Source organism: Salmo trutta, chromosome 7 (assembly GCF_901001165.1).
Source record: "Salmo trutta chromosome 7, fSalTru1.1, whole genome shotgun sequence".
Lineage (NCBI taxonomy): Eukaryota > Metazoa > Chordata > Actinopteri > Salmoniformes > Salmonidae > Salmo > Salmo trutta.
This window is the reverse complement of record NC_042963.1, coordinates 16120713-16130227: the sequence shown is the minus strand read 5'-3', so window position 1 is coordinate 16130227 and position 9515 is coordinate 16120713.

Here is a 9515-nt window from a genome sequence, read left to right as displayed (position 1 = left end):
AATAGGTTGGGAAAAGAGATGGAAATAAAATGTATAATTCGTTTTTTCTCAGTCTCGTGCATTCGGAAAGTATTCAGACCCCTTGACTTTTTCCACATTTTGTTAACAGCCTTATTCTAAAATGGATCAAATTATTTTTGTCCCTCAATCAACACACAATACCCCATAATGACAAAGCAAAAACAGGTTTCTATAAAAAACTTAAATCACATTTACATAAGTATTCAGACCCTTTACTCGGTACTTTGCTGAAGCACCTTTGGCAGCGATTACAGCCTCGAGTCTTCTTGGGTATGATGCTACAAGTTTGGCACACTGTATTTGGGGAGTTTCTCCCAATCTTCTCTGCAGGTCCTCTCAGGTTGGATGGGGGATGTCGCTGCACAGGTATTTCCAGGTCTCTCCAGAGATGTTTGATCTTGTTCAAGTCCGGGCTCTGGCTGGGCCACTCAAGGAGATTCAGAGACTTGTTTCCCGAAGTCACTCCTGCGTTGTCTTGGCTGTGTGCTTAGGGTCGTTGTCCTGTTGGATGTGATCCTTTGCCCTAGTCTGAGGTGCTGAGTGCTCTGGAGCAGGTTTTCATCAAGGATCTCTCTGTACTTTGCTCCATTCATCTTTCCTGCGATCCTGACTGGTCTTCCAGTCCTTGCCGCTGAATATCATCCCCACAGCATGATGCTGCCACCGTCATGCTTCACCGTAGAGATGGTGCCAGGTTTCCTCCAAACGTGAAGCTTGGCATTCAGGCAAAAGAGTTCGCTCTTGGTTTTATCTGAGAGTCCTTTAGGTGCCTTTTGGCAAACTTCAAGCAAGCTGTCATGTGCCTTTTACTGAGGAGTGGCTTCTGTCTGGCCACTCTACCATAAAGGCCTGATTGGTGGAGTGCTGCAGAGATGGTTGTCCTTCTGGAAGGTTCTCCCATCTCCACAGAGGAACTCTGGAGCTTTGTCAGAGTGACCATCGGGTTCTTGTTCACCTCTCTGACCAAGGCCCACCTCCCTGACAAAGGCCTGGAATATTGAGTACAATTTCTCATGTCTCCATAAAACTCCTCTGTGCTTCAATATTAATCACAAGTTTTTTTCCCCCAACACTAAAACCACACAGGCATAAAGCCAAGTCTTACCTTTTGATATCCAGCTGAGTGTGAACAATGTTGCCCATGAGATGTTGTGCAGGTGTTTGACCGTGTCCTTAGCCTTCCTGGTGCTGGTGAAGATCTCCTCCACCTCTCCAAACTTGGCACGTCTGTGCCAGGAACTGCTCCTTGATGTTGTCTTTGAGGTGAGCAAAAGGTAACCTCCTTGATGGGAATGGGCCCCTCATAGAACTCATCCAGAGGGGACATAACGAGGATACACTAGGCTTCCCATAATGGCCTCAACACATTCACCTTGAGAAACATACAAACAGATAAATGGCCTGTTCCCTTATCTTAGTCCCATCTTGCCAACTCTTTTGATCATTGTCAAACATGTTTGGTATAACAATGACTATAGGAGTTGTCAAGACGGCAGATCTGGGACCAGGCTACCAGACACACATTATATCCTTTAAATATCACAGACAACATGTCTCTGAAATATCGATTTACATTCAAAATCCAAACCAGTTACCTCTGAGCTGGGAGCTGCTGACGTAGCTGATGGGTGCGCTGGCATTAGGGCCATGGGCATGTCTATGCTCGGAGCTCATCCCTGGCTTGCTCTGGTAGTGATGCCCCCATTCAAACGACTTACATGCAGTGGCGATTTTAGCACGTAAATCTTGGTGGGACAAAAAAATATGTTTTAGGTGCATGCCAGCAAATCCACAACACTAAACAATACTTTAATTGTACTATAATGGTGCAATTAAGGGCCGACATAAAGCTGTCCCAACACCTCTGCTACACCTGGTTATCAGCGGAGCCTTGTCTGGCAGCGAAACAGTTCATTCAGCTTCATTTACTACCTTTAAAAAATATATCTGACTTGCTTAAACAAATGGGGTTTCTACTGACAATTTAAGATGTACAAACTAAGGCATAAGGGGACAACGAGTGGGGAAGGAGGCAATCCGTAATTTCGATTAAGACATTAATGAGCGAGCTAGGACGGACATAGTCAATATAACTATTTGTTCAGCACTTTTGAAATGTATAGCGACAGAATTCAGAACATGGGCCGTTCTTACAGCGTTCTCACTTTACACCAAGTCAGAACTGTAGGATAAATAAAGGGGGCATATAAGCAGACATTGAAAGCTCTTACAATATTCAATGATTACATTTCTCTAAAGCAGGCTATAGGCTACAAGTGCACCACCGTCCAAACAGTAGGCGAAATTAAGAGCAGAAAAGGGACCAAATTATTAGGGTGAGGCGCATGGGCTACTAGCAGCTTACTACACAACATACACTTAGTATTACTTTCTTAGCTACAGTATACATATCTCCCTGGCATATTACATCATTAATGCAGCAGCATACAAGACATTTTTGGACTCACCTTGTTGTGCTGTGCTCACTTGAACAGAAAGGTGGTGCGGGGGTCCTTGGTGAGCAAATGTTGTCATCAAAGTCTGGCATTCTCTGGATTTATGTTGCTTTCAAGACAACTGGGAACTCTGAAAAAACAAGGTCGAATCATGATGATGTTAGTGATTTTCAGGTCGAGCTCTAAAAAGAAGCCAGAATTCCTGACTTTCAATTCCGAGTTGGATGACCATTCAAAACATTAAATAGTACCCGCAAAACACCAGTCTCAACGTCAACAGTGAAGAGGCAACTCTGGGATGCTGGCCTTCTAGGCGGAGTTCCTCTGTCCAGTGTCTGTGTTCTTTTGCCCATCTTAATCTTTTATTTTTATTGGCCAGTCTGACATATGGCATTTTCATTGCAACTCTGCCTAGAAGGCCAGCATCCCGGAGTCACCTCTTCAGTGTTGATGTTGAGACTGGTGTTTTGCGGGTACTATTTAATGAAGCTGTTCTGTGAAGGGAGTAGTACACAGCGCTGTACAAGATCTTCAGTGTCTTGGCAATTTCTCGCATGGAATTGCCTTAATTTCTCAGAACAAGAATAGACTGACGAATTTCAGAAGAAAGGCGTTTGTTTCGGGCCATTTTGAGCCTGTAATCGAACCCACAAATGCTGATGCTCCAGATACTCAACTAGTCTAAAGAAGGCCAGTTTTATTGCTTCTTTAATCAGGACAACAGTTTTCAGCTGTGCTAACATAATTGCAAAAGGGTTTTCTAATGATCAGTTAGCCTTTTAAAATGATAAACTTGGATTAGCTAACACAACGTGCCATTGGAACACAGGAGTGATGGTTGCTGATAATGGACCTCTGTACGACTATGTAGATATTCCATAAATCAGCAGTTTCCAGCTACAATAGTCATATACAACATTAACATTGTCTACACTGTATTTCTGATCAATTTGATGTTATTTTAATGGCCAAAATGTGCTTTTCTTTCAAAAACAAGGACATTTCTAAGTGACCCCAAACTTTTCAACGATTGTGTATATATAATCTAAACAAATATACAAAGTTTCCATGTTCGAATCTCATCACGGCCAACTTTGCACCTACTTACTACTTTTTATCTACTTGGCATGTATGCTAACCCCTATCTCTAACCTTAACCCCTAGCCTTGCTAACGTTAGCCAGCTAAATTGGAATTTGTAACATATTGCACATTTTTGCAAATATTTAACATATTGTATGAATTGCAATTTGTAACATCATACAAATTGTAATTCGTAACATATCATACGAAATGGAGGATGGACATCAACAAATTAATGCATGCCATATGAAACAACATACAGTATCGTACTAAATGGTGTGTCTCGGGTTTACGTACAGAATAATATGAAATGCTTTGAGACAAGGTTGCAAAGGAGCATAGGTGGTTTAAAGTGTGTGTGTGTGTCAGTCACCAGATCTAAACCTAATTGAACTCTTATGGGAGATTCTGGAGCAGCGCCTGAGACAGCATTTTCAACCACCAACAAAACACCAAATGAGGGAATTCAGACACTTGTAAAATCTCTGCCAAGGCGTATTGAAGCTGTTCTGGCAGCTTGTGCTGACCAGCTGGCAACCGTCTTCACTAACACAGTACCTACATGTTTCAAGCGGACCACCATAGTCCCTCCCTGTGCCCATGAACGCCAAGGTAACCTGTCTGAAATACTTTCGCCCTGTAACATTCACATCTGTATTCATGAAATGCTTTTAAAGACTGGTCATGGCTCACATCAACACCATCATCCCATGCACCCTGGACCCACTCCAATTTGCATACCGCACCACAGATCGACAGATGACGCAATCTCTATTGCGCTCCACACTGCCCTTTCGCCTCTGGACAAAAGGAACACCTACGTGAGAATGTTGTTCATTGACTACAACACCGTGTTCAACACCATAGTGCCCTCCAAGCTCATCACTAAACTAAGAATCCTGGGTATTAACACCTTTCTCTGCAACTGGATCCTGGACTTCATGACGGGCCGCCCCCAGGTGGTGAGGGTAGGCAACAACACCTCTGCTACGCTGAACCTCAACCCGGGGGCACCTCAGGGGTGCGTGCTTAGTCCCCTCCTGTACTCCCTGACATCCGACTACAAGGGGCTACAGTGGGTACATCACTGGGGCCGAGCCCCCTGCCATCCAGGACCTCTATACCTGGCGGTGTCAGAGGAAGGCCCTAAAAATTGTAAAATACTCCAGCTATCCAAGTCATAGACTTCTCTTTGCTATCACACGGCAAGCAGTACCGATGCACCAAGTCCCGAACCAACAGGACCCTGAACCCAAGCCGTAAGACTGCTAAATAGTTAGTCTTAGTTAAATCGTTAACCAATACCAACCATCTGCATTTACCCTTTTTTTACTCTGTTTTGACTCATCACATACGTTACTGTTTATCCTGTTGCCTAGTCACTTTATCCCTACCTAGTGTATATGTACAGTATCTCTCTTACCTCATACCCCTGCACATGACTTGGTACTGGTACCCTGTGTATATAGCCAAGTTGTTACTCATTGTGTATTTATTCCTCTTGTTATTTTTTTCAGTTTTTATTATTTATCTTCTCTGTGTTTTTGGGAAGGTCCGAAAGTAAGTATTTCACTGTTAGTCGACACATGTTTAAAAAGCATGTGACATACTATTTTATTTGACTTTACTTCTAGGTAACTTGTTATTTTTGTGTAACCCCGGTACTCTGATATTATCTGACATCATAGAGTGGGATTCACCAGAATCTCCTAAGTAGCTTGAATAACCAATCATATACGTCGACTGGTAAATGAGGAGCCCCTTCGTACTAAAGAGCCACTCGCCTGCCCTCTGATCATTCTCGAGCACGCTGAACTTCCTCACCCTCTTGCGAGTAGGGTAATGTGGTGAGATGTCTTACTACTAATATCAGAGAACCAGGGTTACGCAAGTGACCTTTGTTTTTTTCCCCCGTTTTTTTTTTGTTCTACATCACAGTGGGATAGGGCCAACTCCCGTATTGCACATACTCTCCGAAACACGGTAGTCCCAACGTATCAACCCTCAGAGACCCCGACACTGAGGACAGTATGCTCCAATGAAGGTGCAGTGATGTCTAGTCGGTAGAACCTCATAAAAGTATGAGGGGATGACCAACAAGCCTCATTGCAAATATCCAGTTTTCCCACCGTGTTCTTGTCCAAGCCTATATGACAGGCCAAGTTAGTAGTTAGATAGACGCTAACATTGGTGAAAGCCTTCCCTCTGTCCAAAAGGTCCTGCAGGAACCTTAGGGGAAAAGTGTAAGCAAAACCCTTGGCCAATGGTCTGCCAGCTCATCCACCCCCAGTGGTATGTGTTCTGCTAGCGAAGAACAATGGGCAGTGCACGTTTTCTTGCGATGCGAAATTATCTCTTCCAGATTGTTCCACCACTACAATCTGGCCTTAATGGCCATATACTCTTATCTCCACCCGGCACAGCCAGAAGAGGTCTGGCCACCCCTCCAGAGCCTGGTTCCTCTCTAGGTTTCTTCCTAGGTTCTTTTCTATGGAGTTTTTCCTAGCCACCGTGCTTCTACATCTGCTTTGCTTGCTGTTTGGCTGTGAGTTTTTGGCTGTGTTTCTGTATAGCGCTTTGTGACGTCTGCTGATGTAAAAAGGGCTTTATAAATGCATTTGATTGCTTGATTGACTTGGGGAAAGAGTCTCCTGTCCCATTGATGGGGATTCTCTCTAGACAATAAGGCTGCTCCTACGTTCAGTACATCTGGGACATGAGTCACACGTAGGGACAGTAGGTGTGCTCTGTTACACACACTGTCAAGATATTCTGTGGAAGTGACACTCTGGCAGTTGATGTACACCACTACAGTTGTATTGTTTGTTCTTATCAAGACGTGACAATTCCGAAAGAAGGATAGAAAGTGTTTCAGTGAAAGAAGCACTGTCAATTTTTGAGCAATGCAGAGTTGTGTGGTCCGTACTCCGTTTTATTGCATTTCCTTCATGAACTGTGCCCCAGCCCATGATTGACACGTCTCTCGTCACCACTTTCCTCATTGCCACAACCTTTAAGGGAGTACCAAGAATGAATATCAAGGGAGATTGAGATCTGGAGATTCAGGTGAGGCTGTGTACACAGACGTTGGGCAAACACCCAGCACTGGAAGTCTCTCATCCGCAGTAGGCCGAGAGGTACTTCCTGAGATGGTGGACGCCATCAACCCCAGCACTCGGAGGCACGTCTTGAACGTGTTTGATCACACCTGTGGAGCAGGGAGAGTCACTGTCGGAGATTGTGGCCTGATAAGAGAGAGAATACCCCATTAAGCCTAGGTATTCTATTCTGTGTTTGCACCAAACAGCTCTTTTTCTGATCTTGAACCCTAGCTCAGGTTACAAAGGAAGTTGTGTCTTGTACCTCTTGTTCCTGGAATGGGGAGCAAAGCAGGTAATCGTCTATGAAGGCTGAATGTTTGGGGAGCTAGCACTAGCCCAAATTGTATTTTTGTTCTGTGTCCTTGGCATGATGTCTGGATACAGGCTTTTTTATTGAAAATGACAGGGTTGACACACTGGAATATGGGGACAGTGCTTGGTAGTGAAAATGTGTCTTGCTGCCCCAGCTGCTTGAACAAGAGCTGGAGGGAGAGCAGTGGCACGGAGGGCAATCGCATAGAATGGATTCTCTCCATCTTCCTTGAGAGTAAACTCATGAAAATGGGTTGCTGCACAAAGGGAAAGATCTTAATAGCACAGGGGAGTGGGGCTGTGTTCCATCCGAGAGGTGGCAGGCCAGAACATGGGGTGAACTGTTGCCTGCAAGGGAATCAACCTCAATGTGGCTGCAGCGAAGGACCGTTTTCCCCACTGTTGGGCCCAGTTTGGGGATTCGAACTGTGAGGTCAATGCCCGCGCCGTCACTGGGGGCTTTCCAGTGGAAAGTCCTGGTGCCAGCAAATTGCCCTCTCTCTGACACGAAGCCTTGGCTGGTGAAGGTGTAGGCCAGTTACCCACAATTCCTGGGTCTACAAGGTAGACGGAAATGGAAGGCTTTGCCCTCCTCTTTCGAAGTTCTTACTTCTGCCGCATGGCGGCAACAGCCGACCCAGACAGTTCCTTCAGCTGGACAGGAGCATCAAGGAAATCTGATTACTCTTTGTCCATCAGGTTGAGCCACAAAGCTCTCTCCCCTACCACTGCAAGGCTCATGGAATGGCCCTGGATGCTCGGAGGATGAGGTCTGGGTTAGGCTCGGTCTCATCTCAGTCTGTATTAGGCTTGCCAATAGCTAGGAGATTATGCATCTCTAGCATCAAATCGGCCTGGTAAACCAGTAGTAGGGACGTAACGTTCAATGCCAGTACAGAACATGCAGCAGACACGTAGACCTTTTTGGTAGACGTGGATAAGCGGTCCGTCTTACCAGGGACAGAAGTGCATTTCATTGACGAGGCACTGGGGTTGAGGTGGTTGGCCAGTGACCACTGGTGGCTTGTCAAGGCCCAGCTCCTCCATGTCCTCCAGGGCCAAGCACTGTAAAAGTGGGTGAAGGTTCTTGGGGTAGCCCTCTATGATGTCCCATGAGGGCTGTGTCTGCGAGGCAGTTTCCCGGCTCGAGTTAAGAGTGGGAGACGAACTATATTGGGTTGTTCTGCGCACTCCAGTGGAGAGTGTTAGCAGCAACAACCCCACAATGGATGCATGACCTGGGGTCGTCGAATGCTGATTCTGCGTGTTCGAGACCCAGGCAGATGACACACAAGGACTGCGTGCCCTTGCTCGATATGATCGCCCGCATAGACACAGGTGTGCCGGTGCTTAGGCAGAGCCAGGTCCTTGCTCGGTGCCACATGGGTTTCATGGCTCCCCCTGAGAACAAAGTGAAACGTAACTAGCGTTCGCCACTTAGGCTAGTAACCTAGCTAGTTAGTACAGTTGTGTCTGGAGACGCTTATCCTTTAACACTAGAACCACCAGGATGGTCATCTAATCGTTTTGTAATTTAAATATCTTAATTTCAATAAAAAACCTTGAACCCACCTGTCCCTAAATGTGTGTATTTTACACTCTAGCTGTACTTTCAGACAAATATCATAAAATAGAAAAACTTTGAGCATTTCATTCTGAAAGCATACATATTTAACAGTAGAATAGCTGGGCCTCGGAGTACCAATAGCCACCAGTCTAATAAATCCATTCAGCTAGAAAGGCCTGGCCTCATTGGACCCCCCTTAGTGCCAATGTCATTTGGTTTTGTTTATGGAGGTGTTAAAACATTAGAATATGAAATGTAAATATTTGAAAGAATATAACGAATATACAGTTGAATTTGGAAGTTTACATACACCTTAGCCAATTATATTTAAACTTTTCACAATTCCTGACATTTAATCCGTGTAAAACATTCCCTGTTTTAGGTCAGTTAGGATCACCACTTTATTTTAAGAATGAAATGTCAGAATAATAGTAGAGAGAATGTTTATTTCAGCTTTTATTTCTTTCATCACATTCCCAGTGGGTCAGAAGTTTACATACACTCAATTAGTATTTGGTAGCATTGCCTTTAAATTGTTTAACTTGGGTCAAACATTTCGGGTAGCCTTCCACAAGCTTCCCACAATAAGTTGGGTGAATTTTGGCCCATTCCTCCTGACAGAGCTGGTGTAACTGAGTTAGGTTTGTAGGCCTCCTTGCTCGCACACGCTTTTTCAGTTCTGTCTCCAAATTTTCTATGGGATTGAGGTCAGGGCTTTGTGATGGCCACTCCAATACCATGACTTTGTTGTCCTTAAGCCGTTTTGCCACAACTTTGGAAGTATGCTTGGGGTCATTGTCCATTTGGAGACCCATTTGTGACCAAGCTTTAACTTCCTGACTGATGTTGCTTCAATATATCCACATCATTTTCCTGCCTCATGATGCCAATTATTTTGTGAAGTGCACCAGTCCCTCCTGCAGCAAAGCACCTCCACAATATGATGCTGCCACCCCTGTGCTTCACGGTTGGGATG